At 37.1% G+C, this 14,571-nt stretch overlaps 1 pseudogene; it reads right to left on the bottom strand.

The window, feature by feature from the left end:
• Positions 1-5,386: 5,386 nt before the first annotated feature.
• On the bottom strand, positions 5,387-5,505 carry LOC118609842 (annotated as a pseudogene).
• Positions 5,506-14,571: the final 9,066 nt, after the last annotated feature.

Genomic DNA, 14,571 nt, shown 5'->3' with positions numbered 1-14,571 from the left:
ACATAGATCACAAAAAGGCAAGGTTCAAACAGTGGGCAATAAAAATGTAACAAGTTTTAAAATATATATATATAATGTATTGGTGTATGCATTTTTTTCTATTAGAATGTGACAACACTGTAGTTGCTTTTAAGAATAGGATCTTTAGGGATTCAGAGCACAGTTAGAAATTTTTACTGATTTTCATTGAGTGGTTGCACTGCCTTACTGTGTGCATGGTATTCTTTTTACTTTATTTTTTGTTTTGCTTTTTAATATTAATGGTGGTTTTTTGAAAAAAAAATGGAGAAATATAATAAAGAATAAACAAAACAATTACGTAACAATAGGAGTAGATCTAGATTCAAAAGGAGCCAACATTTAAATAATCGGCGTTGCTCTCTTTAACAGAGGGAAAAAAAAAAACATAAAAATGTCTTACCTTTGAACACACTGCTAAGACTCCTCTCTTGGAAGAGGCTGTGCAAGTGAGGGCCTTAGAAGTTCTATTTCAATAGCTTTCTGATAAATCTGCAAATATCTATAGAACTTATGCCTCTTAATAGAGCGTCTGAGATAGTGGCTAATCTTTTGTAAAGGAAAGAAAGTAAGAGGAGAAGAAAGAAAATTAGGAAGAGTGGAAGGGATAAAGCATTCCAGGGAGAGAAAGAATATTTACTGAGTGCTTTCTAATATAGGCGCTGTCTGTATTTATGTCATTTTCAAAATACCCTCTGAATGATTAAAAAATGCTCTATTGTGCATCTGATGTATGAAATATATGAAGTCCATAGCATAAGGTAAGTAGTATTATCATCATTATTATGTTCACTTTAATATAGGAAAACTGAGTCATGAAGGAATTACAATTTGCCCAAGTTGGTCAGTGGGAAAACTGAAATCGAACCCAGGTAGTATAGTTGTAGAACCTGTGACCTTAACCAGATTGCAACTCTGGCCCTATGCAACGTTATTTAGCTATCTTGGAACTAATGGACGCCCATTACAGAAAAGCATATTCAATTCAATATATGAAAAGGGCTTGTAGGAAAGCACTCCAAAAAATGAAAGAGGATCTCTTGTGAGAGAGTGAGTTCCCTGACACAAGTATTCAACAAATATTAAGCAACCCCTTGCCAAGGACAATCACCTATTTAAAATGATAATACTTGCCACATTCACCCCACTCTCCCCAACTCCCACCCCTATTTCATTTTTTCCACAGCACATATTACTTTTTACTACATCACATAATTTAATTGTGCATGTATTTGTTATGGATCTTCCTGTACTACAATGTAAGCTCCATGAGAGAAACATTCTTTTTTTTTTAAATTAATTTGTTTTTATGGTGACATTAGTTAATGAAATCCAATAAGTTTCATCTGTACACTTTAACACTAAGGCATTTATATATTTACACTGTGTGTTCACCTCCTGTAGTTAGATTTCTTTCTGTCACCTCATATTTGACTCCCTTTACCCTATCTACCTCTCCCCATCCTCTGGTAACCACTAGTCTATAGTCCATGTCCATGAGTCTCTGCTTGTTTGTCCTGTTCCTTTGTTGCTTTTAGGTTTATATCTCACATATAAGTGATATCATGTGATTTTCAACTTTTTCTGTCTGGCTTATTTCACTTAGCATGATTATCTCAAGGTCCATCCATGATGTCGCAAATGGCAGCATTTCGTCTCTTTTTATGGCTAATATTCCATTGTATATATGTACCACAGCTTCTTTAGCCAATCGTCTATCGTAGGTCACTTCAGTTGCTGCCATGTCCTGGCCACTGTGAATAATGCTGCTATGAACATAGGTGTGCAAATATCTTTTCGGATATGAGTTTTCAAGTCTTTGGGGTAAATATCCAGTAGAAGGATTGCTGGATCATATGGTAGATCAATTCTTAGTTTTTTGAGGAACCTCCATACTGTTTTCCATAGTGGCTGTACCAATTTGCAGTCCCAACAGCAGTTGCTTTTAAGGATCAGATCTGTAGGGATTCAGAGCAGTTCCTTTTTCTCCGCATTCTCTCTAACATTTGTTATTTCTTGTCCTGTTGATGATACCTATTCTAACAGGTGTGAGATAGTACATCATTGTGATTTTGATTTGCATTTCTCTAATAGCTAGCGATGTTGAGCATCTTTTCAAATATTCGTTGGCCATTTGTATGTCCTCTAGGGAGAAGTGTCTGTTCAGATTCTCTGCCCAGTTTTTTATTAGATCATTTGTTTTCTTGTTGTTATTGAGTTGTATGAGTTCTTTGTATATTTTGGATATTAGGCCCTTATCGGAGGCATTGCTTGCAAATATATTTTCCCATTTGGACGGTTGTCTCTTTACCTTGCTGACATTATCTTTTGCTGAGCAGAAGCCTTTTAGTTTGATGTAGTCCCATTCATTTATTTTAGCTTTTACTTCCCTTGCCTTTGAGTCAAATTCATAAAATCCTCTTTAAGTCCAAGGTCCTTGAGTTTCATTTCTATGTTTTGTTCTATGCATTTTGTTGTTTCCGGTCTTATATTCAGGTCCTTAATCCATTTTGAGTTAATTTTGGTGTGCGGTGATAGACAACAGTTTAGTTTCATTCTTTTGCAGGTGGCTTTCCAGTTTTCCCAGCACTCTTTATTGAAGAGGCTTTCCTTTCTCTACTGTATGTTTTTGGCTTTTTTGTCAAAAATTATTTGCCCACATAAATATGAGTTTACTTCTGGACTCTTGATTCTGTTCCACTGGTCCACGTGTCTCTTTTTCTGTCCATACCATGTGTTTTGATTTCTGTCGCTTTGTAGTATACTTTGAAGTCGGGCAAAGTAATACCTCCAGCCTCGTTCTTTTTTCTCAGGATGGCTTTGGCAATTTGGGGTCTTTTGGGGTCTTTTGTGCTTCCATATAAATCTAATGATTGTTTGTTCTATTTCTTTAAAAAATACTGATGAGATTTTGATGCGGATTGCATTAAATCTGTAGAATGCTTTAGGTAATATGGTCATTTTAATTATATTGTTTCTTCCAAAACAAGAACAAGGAATATCTTTCCATTTCTTTGTATCTTCTTCAATTTCTTTTAATAGGGTCTTATATTTCATTATATAGGTTTTCATTATCTAGGTCCTTCACATGTTTTGTTAAATTTATTCCTAGGTATTTTATTCTTTTTGTTGCAATCGCAAAAGGAATAATTTTTTTGCACTTCTTTTTCTGACACTTCATTATTAGAGTATAGGAACACTATGAATTTTTGAACATTGATTTCGTATCCAGAGACTTTCTTGTATTTGCTTATTGTTTCTAGCAGTGTTCTTGTGGAGTCTTTAGGGTTTTCTATATAGAGAATCATGTCATCTGCAAATAGTGACAGTTTGACTCCTATTTGGATGCCTTTTATATCTTTCTCTTGCCTGATTGCACTCACTAGGACTTCCAATGTTATATTGAATAACAGTGGTGATAGTGGACAGCCTTGCCTTGTTCCTGATTTTAGAGGGAAGGTTTTTAGTTTTCACCCTTAAATATAATGTTGGCTGACAGTTTGTCATATGTGGCCTTTATAATGTTAAGTTACTTTCCTACTATACCGATTTTGTTAAGTGTTTTGATCATAAATGGATGCTGTATCTTGTCAAAGGCTTTTTATGCATCTAATGATATGATTATATGATTTTTATTTTTTAACTTGTTTATGTGGTGTATCACATTAATCAATTTGGATATGTCGAACCATCTCTGACAGAGAGCAGGGTTATTTATCTGATTTGTTCCCTATTGTACCCCATTACCTAGCACATGGTGAACACTTAGTAAATACTAGTTGAATGTGTCAATCAATCGAATAGAAGTTGGAATTCTGTGAGCTCTCAGGTCCCCAACAGTGCTAAAATAAAATATTGGTAAGCCTATATTTGGAGGACTTCCTTCTTCCTCCTCCTCTCATTCCCTTCTCCTACCTAAGAAAATCATTTACTCAATTTCCATTTCCTATAACTCTTGAAAGGGAATAGGTATCCTTTATATTGGTCTGAGGCAAGTATCACACATCCAGCTAACCTTGGCTAGCTAGCCCAGCATTTGCTGGCAAGGAGTTCTCTACCCATGATTGACTATTAAATTTGAATCATAGCCCTCTCCGGTAATAAAGAGCCTTGATTAAGTCCATTCACAGTCCTGCAAGGTCAGAAATGAGGCAGCACAAAGAGAAATCAGAAGGCACTAATCATTTACAGTTCCATAACTTGTCCTGAATGACTATTTCATTTCTTATTGGCCATTAAGTGATTACATGCCAGGATTCTCACTCTCCTGTCAAGTGCCTTTCCTCTCAGAGATTTTTTTCTACTGTGAGCCCCACTGCCAACCACGAGAGGATCCAATACAAATAAGCAAGCCAAGCCAAGGGTGTACCTGCTCAGGCCAGAGGGAGTTTTTCTCCGTTAAACTTATCTTAACGATGTAAGAGGAGAAATCAGCAGTTTCAGGGCCCACCACCAGTGACTTTGTGTCTTATCTTAGTGAGACACCCTTCCTCCCCAAAATCAAAGCATTGCTTTCAGCTTCCTGAGCAAGATTTTGACTGTTCTTAGAAGCAGCTGTCTGACCTAATCGTGACGATGAGATCAAGGTGGAAGCTCTCCATTCCCTCTTTTGCCTCTTCTATGAGTCCACTACCATCCAAGATATTTTAGTTTTGAACCTCACTAAGAAAGCTGAAGTTGCCCTGGCTGAAGTCATTACATTGTAAATATTTGGTTGTTATTCAGTTTTTTGCTGATCTCATCAAATTCATATTATCCACAAAACACTCTGAGGAAGTAGGTGTCTTGAAGGAAATGTAGAACCTTGAAGCAAAGCGGTGCTTTAAGAGAGGTCCCCTCAAAAATAGTCATGGGTGGCTAAACCCCATGGGAATCAGGAAAGTCTTCAGGGAAAACTACCTTCAGAAATAAGCCTAAAAGAAGGAGAAATATTTCAATAGGTGAAGATAAGGTGTGAAACGTAATGTTCATCTAAATTTCTCAAACATTCACACCTTTAACTTTTCCAATGAAATGTGTTGGGCTTAATTAATTCCATCTAAATCTCTCATTTGCCTCTTCTCTCTCTATTTAAGTTACAGTGAAATGAGAACAGTGTGTCCCTACTTCCTCCCACTGGTTTGGAGAAGTGGAATGCCTGCAGACAGAAAGGCAATATTGAGAGTTAGTCACAAACTCCATTCTTGACATGCGGCCCTGGTTGTGGAATGCTGCTCTTCAGTCTCAGAAAATAGGGCTTCAGCAGTCTGACGTTTTTAAACCAAAAACATGCTTTAGTCAAATAAGTTTGGCAAATTTGTTCAGGCAGGACACTCTTATCTTTTGGTTAGTCCAAAAGGCATCATTTCCTTTTTTTTTTTTTTTTTTATGCCTACAGCATCCAGTCTTCTGGGTGGTCTCCCATCCAAATACTAACCAGGCCTGACCCTGCTTAGCTTCCAAGATCAGACGAGATTGGGCTTGTTTCAAGGTGGCATAGCCATAGACATCATTTTTTTAAAATTATTTGCAGCTCCTTGCATCTAAAGCACAGGTCACACACAGCATCTCACTCCATATTCAGTTTGCCAGCAAGGTCAAAGCAAATACCTTATAACAGACAATAAAGTCTGCAAGTGAGCTGTCCAGGAGACCCAGCCTTCTGCCCTAACTTCTGCACTTTCTTCAGTGCCTAATTTTCATTTGGATAATGCAAAGAAAGGCAAACCAATGCCTGTGTTCTTTGTTCATTCTTTAATTAGCTCTGCAATTAAGGCATTGCCATTGATAAAAACTGTTAGTGGTCCTTGCTGTTTTGTTTGAAATCAAGATAACTCTTGATAACAATATCATGCCAAGAACACACTACCAAGACTAAAAACAAATGCATTTTACAATGTCTCTGCTAATTTCAAAATAAGGACACCCAAGGGTTTGTAAACATATTTTCAGGGAGCTACAAATTCTCTGATTTTTTAAAATATGTTTTTATTTCAGTGTTTATGTTAATATAAATATAACCTCTGAGTAATCACCTTATAACCAATTATCTCCCCAGATTTCATTGCACATGTTTACATTTATGTTTAGAGTTATGTTAAAGACAAGTTGAACCATCTAAGCTGTTGAGAAAAGATTAATCCATAAATGAAGCGTTATCACTAAATGAGAAGAAATTAATTCTATAATGACCCACTATACAAATGAAGTTTTGTCACAGTTTAAGTAGGAAGAAGATGGTGGGAAATTGATTAACCACACAGCCCATGGGGGTATAGGCATAGCAAACTTATTATCATATTTAGGTTATGAGTTGCAGTTTAGTTTTAGCTAAACTCAAGGAATAACGACATATTCCACATTCAATTAATGTTGTCGACTTAGTTTTTAAATTTTTATTTTTATTAACTATATGAATTTGATTTTAATGAGTCATTTTACAAGAGTTTAAAATATAAGAACTATTATCCTAGTTCTATGATTATAGGTATTTAGATAAAACAGTATAAAAATGATTTAAGTTGAAAATAAAAATCTAAAAATTTTATTATCTTTTCCATTTGCCTAAAATGTGATGAGCCATTTTTCAATTGATTCTAATGAAAAGTGAAGCGCTTATATAATGAAAGAAAAAATGGTCAAGGAGTTAGAAATTCAAATCCCAACTATGCCACTTGAAGACCGAGAATCCTTGAACAAGCTGCTTTCTCCCTCTGGGCTTCAGTTTTGTCATCCATGAAATAAGAAGATGGTTTTTTTTCAGGTTCTTTCCAACACTGAAATATTATGGTTCTATTTGCCTTTTATTCTAAAGATGTTAGATGGCAGTCTCCGGCTCACAGAATCCTGCCCTGCTTGCCATAGATCATTGCTACAATCCTGAAAGCCACCAAATGTGAAGGTTAAGGTGCCTACATTGGCTGAGACTCTGCAAAAAAAAAAGCCAGCAGGCCTAGTTTGCTTCTCTTTTCCATCCCTTTTCTCTTATTGTCTCCTTTCTCAGGTTCTTCTGTTGAAGTCAGTGAATACCGAAGATGTCTTTCATGGGTGGCCTCATCTCTCCCCTCTTCTTAGAATAGCGCCCTGCCATGTAGCATTTATCACCTACAACAATGAGGCTAATCTTTAAACTATTTAGGAGCCCCTGTCATGACCTGGAAAGAAAAGTAGAGGTGGGTGGTGTGGATTCTTGAATTTGAATTGATCAAATCTTAAGCTAAAGTGATACAGTGGTCCACTTCCAAGATGTCCCCAGTGAGCCTCACTTCCAGACATTCAGGCCTTTGTGTCATCCTCTTGCACACTGCATAAGGTTGACCTGCATAACCAAAAAGATACTGCAGAAATGACAATGTGTGACATCTGAGGCTTGGTCATTAAAAGAGAGCTGCTACCATCTTGCTTGCTTTTAAATCACTCCCCCTGCGTGAAGGAAGCCAATTGCCATGACTTGAGGACACTCAGGCAGCCTGTGGAGAAATCCACATGGTAATGAACCAAGGCCTCCTACTAACATCTATATGAGGGAGCTATATTGGAGGAGAATCCTCTAGCCAAACTCAAGTTTTAAGATGACTGCATCTCTAGTCAATGTCTTAACTGCATCTTCATGAGTGACCCTGAGACAGAAACATCCAGCTAATCCACCCTGAATTCTTGGCCAACAAGACTTTGTGAGATAATAAACATTTATTGCTTAAAGCCAGAGTTATGAGAAAATTATTTATATGCCAATATACATCTAACACAAAAGATGAAGCTCTCAAGGCATCTTTTGTGACAAATGGGAAAAGTTTGGACCCTCATAATAACCCCTGATATTATGCCCTTCCTGAAGTCAGTCTCACATGTATGCACTGAGATGGGTCTAGAAGTTCTTACAGGATGGTTACAAATAGTTATGTATGGGGGCAAATATGATTAGGAATTGTATTTTAGTAATTGTCTGACCATATGAGTAAATAAACATAATGTAGAATCGTGGCATAAGAAATTAGTCAAGAAAAACACACAATTTAAATTCACATGTAAAATTATTTGGCAATTTTGACGTAAGCATACTAATACAAAAGTAACACAACTAGAATGAATATGTCTGTGTTTGTGTACACATTCAGAGGAAGGAGGGATGTGTGTGTGTGTGTGTGTGTGTGTGTGTGTGTGTGTGTGTGTGTATATATATATATATATATATATGAAAAGGATGAATATAGAAACCAAGACTGAGAAAGATGGAGCTGGAGAAATTGCCAACACTGTTTGTGTCCAACCCACTGTGTCCCAAGAAGCAGACACTGATATTTAATGAGGTTTTATCTAAACCATGAGACGCCACAGCAACTGGTCAGGTCTTAGGTAATCAGTCCATCAATATACTATCTAGTTAGTGCTTGGAACAACAGAAAGCAGAGCACAGCCAGGGAAAATGTCAAGGCTCCCTTCCCCCAGTAGAAGTAGGTTATGAGGAGAAAGTGACTCAGGAGGGAACTTGTGGCAATGTAAGACTGGATCATCTCAACAGGACAAAAGGGAAGGCTGAGACTCAAGAGGTATTTCTGTGTCCATGGCTTAGCCATACACAGCCAAGATACATCTAAATCCTGATCCCCAGAAGTGCAGGGCTGCTTGCAGAATTGGGTGGGGTTGGGAAGACGAGCACTGACAGACAACCTGGGTGTTGCTGATGACTATTGTCCCACCAGGGTTATTGTGAATAAACCAACTTAGCAAAATATTTATGAATGTTTATAAGTTGTAAACAAGGTAGAAGAAGTTGTACATGATGTTTTCTGGAAAGTTATTTTTGTTGTGACCACTCTATAGAATCAGATGGACCCTTACTCAAATAGTTCAGCTATCAAGACCGATTATTCCACATACCTCAAGAGAGTATGAAAAGGTTTATTACCCACATTATAAGGCTTGCTGAAGAAAGCAAGGTAGGACTCTGTAGCTGATCCAAAAATGGCCTACGACCAAGGAAAGGAGGCTCGATTTTCGTTGGGGAAAGGGGAGCTGGGTGAGGGTTACTCTGTACTGATTTGAGTCTCCTTCCAGATCCGAAAGAGGGAGCACCCAGCATTTCTTATCAGCCTGCCTAGACATGGGGCACAAGGAGAAGAGGGAGGGTAATGCTTAATAGCTGCTAGCAGTTAAACATCAAGAAATGGAGTCATATTCTTTACTACAATTCTTAACAATACTTTGTATTTGTGCATTATGTTTTATATTTTTCAAAAAATTTTCAAGGTTTTTGCAGTAGTTTTTATTTAAATGAAATCAATTTTAAAAACAAATCAGGAAGACTCAATCAACTTTCTCTATAAAAATGTATTTTATTTGATATTACCTTTCTATACAATTTTCAAAAACCCTGTTAGATGTCATAGAATTCATAGAATTAAAGAAGTACACAATATATCTGAATCTGATATTTTATGATCAGTTTTCTAGTAATATCAGAAAATCAAATGGTAATAAGATTTTTGCCATAGTCAACTAAAGCAGATGCTGGTTTAGTCAAAGTGTGATGAAGCACTGCTAACCAAAAGGTGAATCAAGAATATGTGGGGAATATTGTTTTTATGCTGTACCAAGAAGACAGCAGCCACCATCAAAGCCATAATCAAACATAAAAATTAACATTCAAATAGTGCATTATGGTTTAAAAACTAATTTATATTTTGCTTATTGACTATCTCTCCATGTTGGAATGTAAGCCATATAAGAACAGAGATTTTATTTCTGTCTTCCTTTTACTGTATTTTTACGTCAACAAAGAGTGTCTTGCACACAGCAGGTACTTTAAATGAATGAATGAATGAATGAATGAATAAATAAATCAATAAATAAATAAATGGTGAGACAACCATCACATGAATGATGTGATCCAAAGAGATTAAAGAGAGCCAGGACTTGAAATTACATCTGTTTCTGATATCAAAACTTAAAGTCTTAACCATTAAACTTGCTTAAACAAGAGCTGAACCTTAGACCAGAAAATAAGCCTATCCTAACTCTTGGTGGACATGACTCTTGAAGGAGCACTCTGCTTGGCTGCTCTGGGTTATCGAGGGCAAACTGCCATGACTAATGACTTCTCACAGGCAGGAGTAATCCCTGTGATTTCAGCCACCACATAAAGACTAGTGCTAACATGAATAATCACATCTGCAACAATAATTTCCAATTGGTCATAACATGGATGACTAGTACAGTTATCAAAAAAAAATCATTTCAATTGGATAAAATATTCACATTTTAAAATTCTTAATGAATAAGTCAGACAGAAAAAGATGAATACTTAATGAATTCACTTATATGTGGAATCTAAAAAACCCAAATTCATAGAAATAAAAAGTAGAATGGTGGTTTTCGGGGTTGAGAAATGGGAGGTAAGGGGAGATGTTGGACAAAGGTACAAACTTGTAGTTGTAAGATGAATAAGTTCTTGAGTTGTAGTGTGTAGCATGGTGTCTATAGAATACAGTATTGTACACTTGAAATTTGCTAAGAAAATAGATCTTAAATGTTCTCACCACACACACAGACTGGTAACCATGTTAAGTGATGGATGTATTAACTCGCTTTATATGGTAATCATTCATGATATGTTCGAATACCAAATTATTACTCTGTATACTTTAAACTTATACAATCTCATATATCAATTATCTACCATTAAAGTTGGGGGAAAATATTTTAATAAATTTTATGAGAAGTATGTATCATAAAATCTAACTAGAAAAGGAATATAGATATAGATATATGCATAGGAGATACCTAAAAGGATATAGCAAAGTTTTGTTCAATGGCTACTATTAGGAAATGAATATGGAAAGGGTAGCAGGAGACAGGAATAAGGATAGAGTATAATGAAGACTTTTGCTTTTTACTGGATGCAATTCTGATTTAATTTCTTTTACATAAACACGGAATTTTTAAAATATTTTTTTAAATTTATGACTACAATGTAACATAACAGTTTACTGTATATATAACAAGTCTTCAACAGATATTAGTTGATATTGAAAACATGCTTACTAAGGCCACCCATGCCAGATTTGCCTTAATATCCATTCACATATTTATATGCATGTAAACATATGTTTTACACATATTTCTATACAATAAATTTATATAAACATTCATACTCATTTTAGAATTCTGTATCTCACACTAATCACTCTTATCAGCATAATTTCTAAAACTGACACACACTTAAAAACTGTTATCAAAAAAAAAAGAAAAGAAGTGTTAGTGAGGATAGGGAGAAATTGGAGCTCTTGTGTACTGCTGATTGGAATGTAAAAGGGTACAACTGCTATGGAAAACAGTACGGTAGTTCTTCAAAAAATATTAAAACCAAGATTGGCATCTGATCTAGCAATCCCACTTCTGGGTATACATCAAAGAAATTGAAAGCAGGGTCTCAAAGAGATATTTGTGTACCCATGTTCATAGCAGCATTATTCACAATAGCCAAGATGTGAAGTAACCAAAATGTCCATTTACAGCTGAACTGATAAATAAAATCTGTTGTATATATACATAAGATAGATTATTATTCGGCCTGATGAAAGAAGGAAATTCTAATACATGAATGAACCTGAGGACATTATGATAAGTGAAATAAGCCAGTCACAAAAAAAACAAATGCTATGTGGTTCCACTAATATGAGATATCTAGAGTAATCAAATTCATAAAACAGAAAAAATGATGGTTGCTGGGGACAGAGAGGAATGGGGAATTGTCGTTTAATGGGTATAGGGTTTCAGTTTTGCAAGATGAAAAAGTTCTGAAGATGTTTCATAACAGTGTGAATATATTTACCATTATAAAACTGTACACTTAAAATGGTTAAAATGGTAGTTTATATGTGTTTTACCAAAATTAAAAACAAAATTTAAAAATGGCAAACTGTACTTTGTTGTTATAAGAATCCTTTAAGCTGATTAGTAAATCTATTTTACAGACAAAAAAAGATTAAGTCTCAAAGAAGATATGGAAAGATTCCAACTAAAATGGATCAGCCAGGTTGCTGTCCAGGGCCCAGTTAATATGGCCTGCCAAACGACTCTGGAAAAAAAGTAGAAATGGTGCCAGTCAACTCAGATTTTCAGTTACGTATTAACTGGTGAACTATACATTGGTTCCACTCCCATCAAATGAAATAACACTCCTAAATGGGAATGAAAACAAGCACTCTTACTAGTCCTAGCCTACCTCTGTTTGGTATTTTTGGCACATGTACACATTTGCAGCCAACTAAACATCTAAAAACAATGTATGGCATTGTGCTACTTACTGGGAACAAGTCACTCATTTTATTATCTAAAGTTTAAATGCTTCCCAATTTCTTGAAAAAAAAAAAAAAGGTTGGCTTATTTAGACAATTGCAAAAGGTATTGAAATGAGATTAAAAAAAAAAAAAACCTACACAAAAGATTTGAAACATTGTCCTCCAGCTCAACCAATGGAAGTGAACTGGTATATCAATCTGTTTTTGCACACAACTTCATTAAGATGACATGTTTCTCTGGGCCTTCACCAAAACATGGTTGAGCAAATAAATATTTAAAGGCTATCAATGCAAAAGAAAACCAACTTTTGGGGCTCCTTAGAACACCAACATTTTGCCTGCCCAGTTCACCCCCCTGCCTCAGTCAGCCACCAGTCACTGGACACCCCTAATACTTGTGCAAGTTGTCACCACACTTAACTTTATTAATTTTTAAAACATGTTTCTGTAATGACATATTTCCTCCAGTAGGCTATGAGCTTCACAAAGGCTGGGACTGTGTTTATTAATCTTCATATTCCCAGGACTTAGTACTCAGCCTAGTACCTGGAGCATAGGGGTGTCAATAAATACTTGTCAGGCTTCTGGTCAAGATGGCAGAGCAGGTAAACTCTGTGCTCACCTTTTCTCAAAACCACATCAAAATTACAACTAAACTACAGAATAATCATCATTTGAGAATTGTCTGAAATCTAGCTGAACAAAAGTCCTACAACTGGGGACACACAGAAGATGCCACCTTGAGACTGGTAGGAGGGGCAGAGAGACTGAACAAGCAGGTCCTACTCTTACATGTGGTGATTAAAAATCAAGAAGGATATCTCAGGTGTAGAGGTCCCCCCACAGGTTCCAGTGCTGGAAAGAGAAATTCCCACAACATCTGACTGAAAATTAGCAGAGATTATGGCTAAGTGAAATTGAGAGGAGCTAAAATGCCCCTTAAAGAGCCTGCACAGGGACTTACCAGCTGACAAACTCACTCGCTCTGAGCTCCAGCACTAAGGCAGCTGCCCAAAGAGTGCCAGAGACACACTGGGAGCAGGTGAATTGTCTGGCTCTAGGGTGAGGGCCAGAGGGGCAGCTTTTTCCCAGATAAAAGTGGTAGCAGAATTCATTCTTCCTTTGTTGAGCCCTACCCAATCCCAGTATGCAGATGCAGGTGGCTGCCATATCTAAGTCTCCATCAACCTGGTCACCCTGCTAGGTGATTTTTAGAGACCCCACCCCTCCCAAAGTTTGGGCCCACCCAAGCCACCTCCAATGGCTTTTCCATACAAATGGCCTGTCTTAGCTCCTGCTGTGGACTTTCGTAAAAATATTTCAAAGGTTCATAAAACCTAAACAAGCATTATCTAACCCCAGCATATCCTACGCCTCTTTCTGAGCAGCCTCAAGCCCAGCACTAGTGGCAGCCAGCCTTGGTTCTGGGCATGGCCTCTCAAGGCACATCCAAGCCCAGCATGGGTAACAGCCAACTGCAGATTGCTTGGTGGCTCATGCCAGGTGGCCCCAGGCAGGGCACAGGCTGCAGCCAAACTTGGTGTGTGCCAGGGTCCCTCCCAGGAGGCCCTGGTCTGCAAACCTAATGGCCAGCTTTGGTCTCAACTAAAGCATCACCTCAGACCACCTCCAAGGACAACACACCCAAAGGGAAGACTTGGCAGGCACCAGAGCCCTGCTAAAGCAAATCCTACTTATTGGTTCATCTGCTGTACAATAACTACTCCATTGTAGTCCCCAGTCAGCCCTCACAACCAATCAACCTAAGGGTCTAGCCCTCCCATTGATGGGCAAAGAGTAACAAGCCTCAAATACAACAGTAGGACACATACAACCCACAAAAGGGACATAACTGGAATACCCGGCTCAGATGACAAGGAAAACTGTGCCACTATGACCCACAACACACCTACTACAAAAGGCCACTCTCCTAAGACTAGGAGACTTAGGAGCCCTACCTAAGACATAGAAAGAAACCAGGGAGGCAACCATAATAGGAAGACAAAGAAACATGTCCCAAATGAACAAACAGAATAAAGCTCCAGAAAAAGAACTCAACAAAATGGAGACAAGCAATCTACCAGATACAAAGTTCAAAACACTGGTTATAAGGATGCTCAATGAACTTAGGGAAAGAGTAGATGAACTCAGTAAGAACCTTAATGAAGAGATAGAAAACATAAAACTGGAGATAGAAAACATGAAAAAGAACTGGTCAGAAATGAAGAATACTATAACTGAAATGAAGACTACCTTAGAAGGACCCAGCAGT

Source organism: Rousettus aegyptiacus, unplaced genomic scaffold, assembly GCF_014176215.1.
Source record: "Rousettus aegyptiacus isolate mRouAeg1 unplaced genomic scaffold, mRouAeg1.p scaffold_m13_p_11, whole genome shotgun sequence".
Classification (NCBI taxonomy): domain Eukaryota; kingdom Metazoa; phylum Chordata; class Mammalia; order Chiroptera; family Pteropodidae; genus Rousettus; species Rousettus aegyptiacus.
Note: the sequence above shows the minus strand (reverse complement) of the source record. Positions and strands in the feature narration are given on the sequence as shown.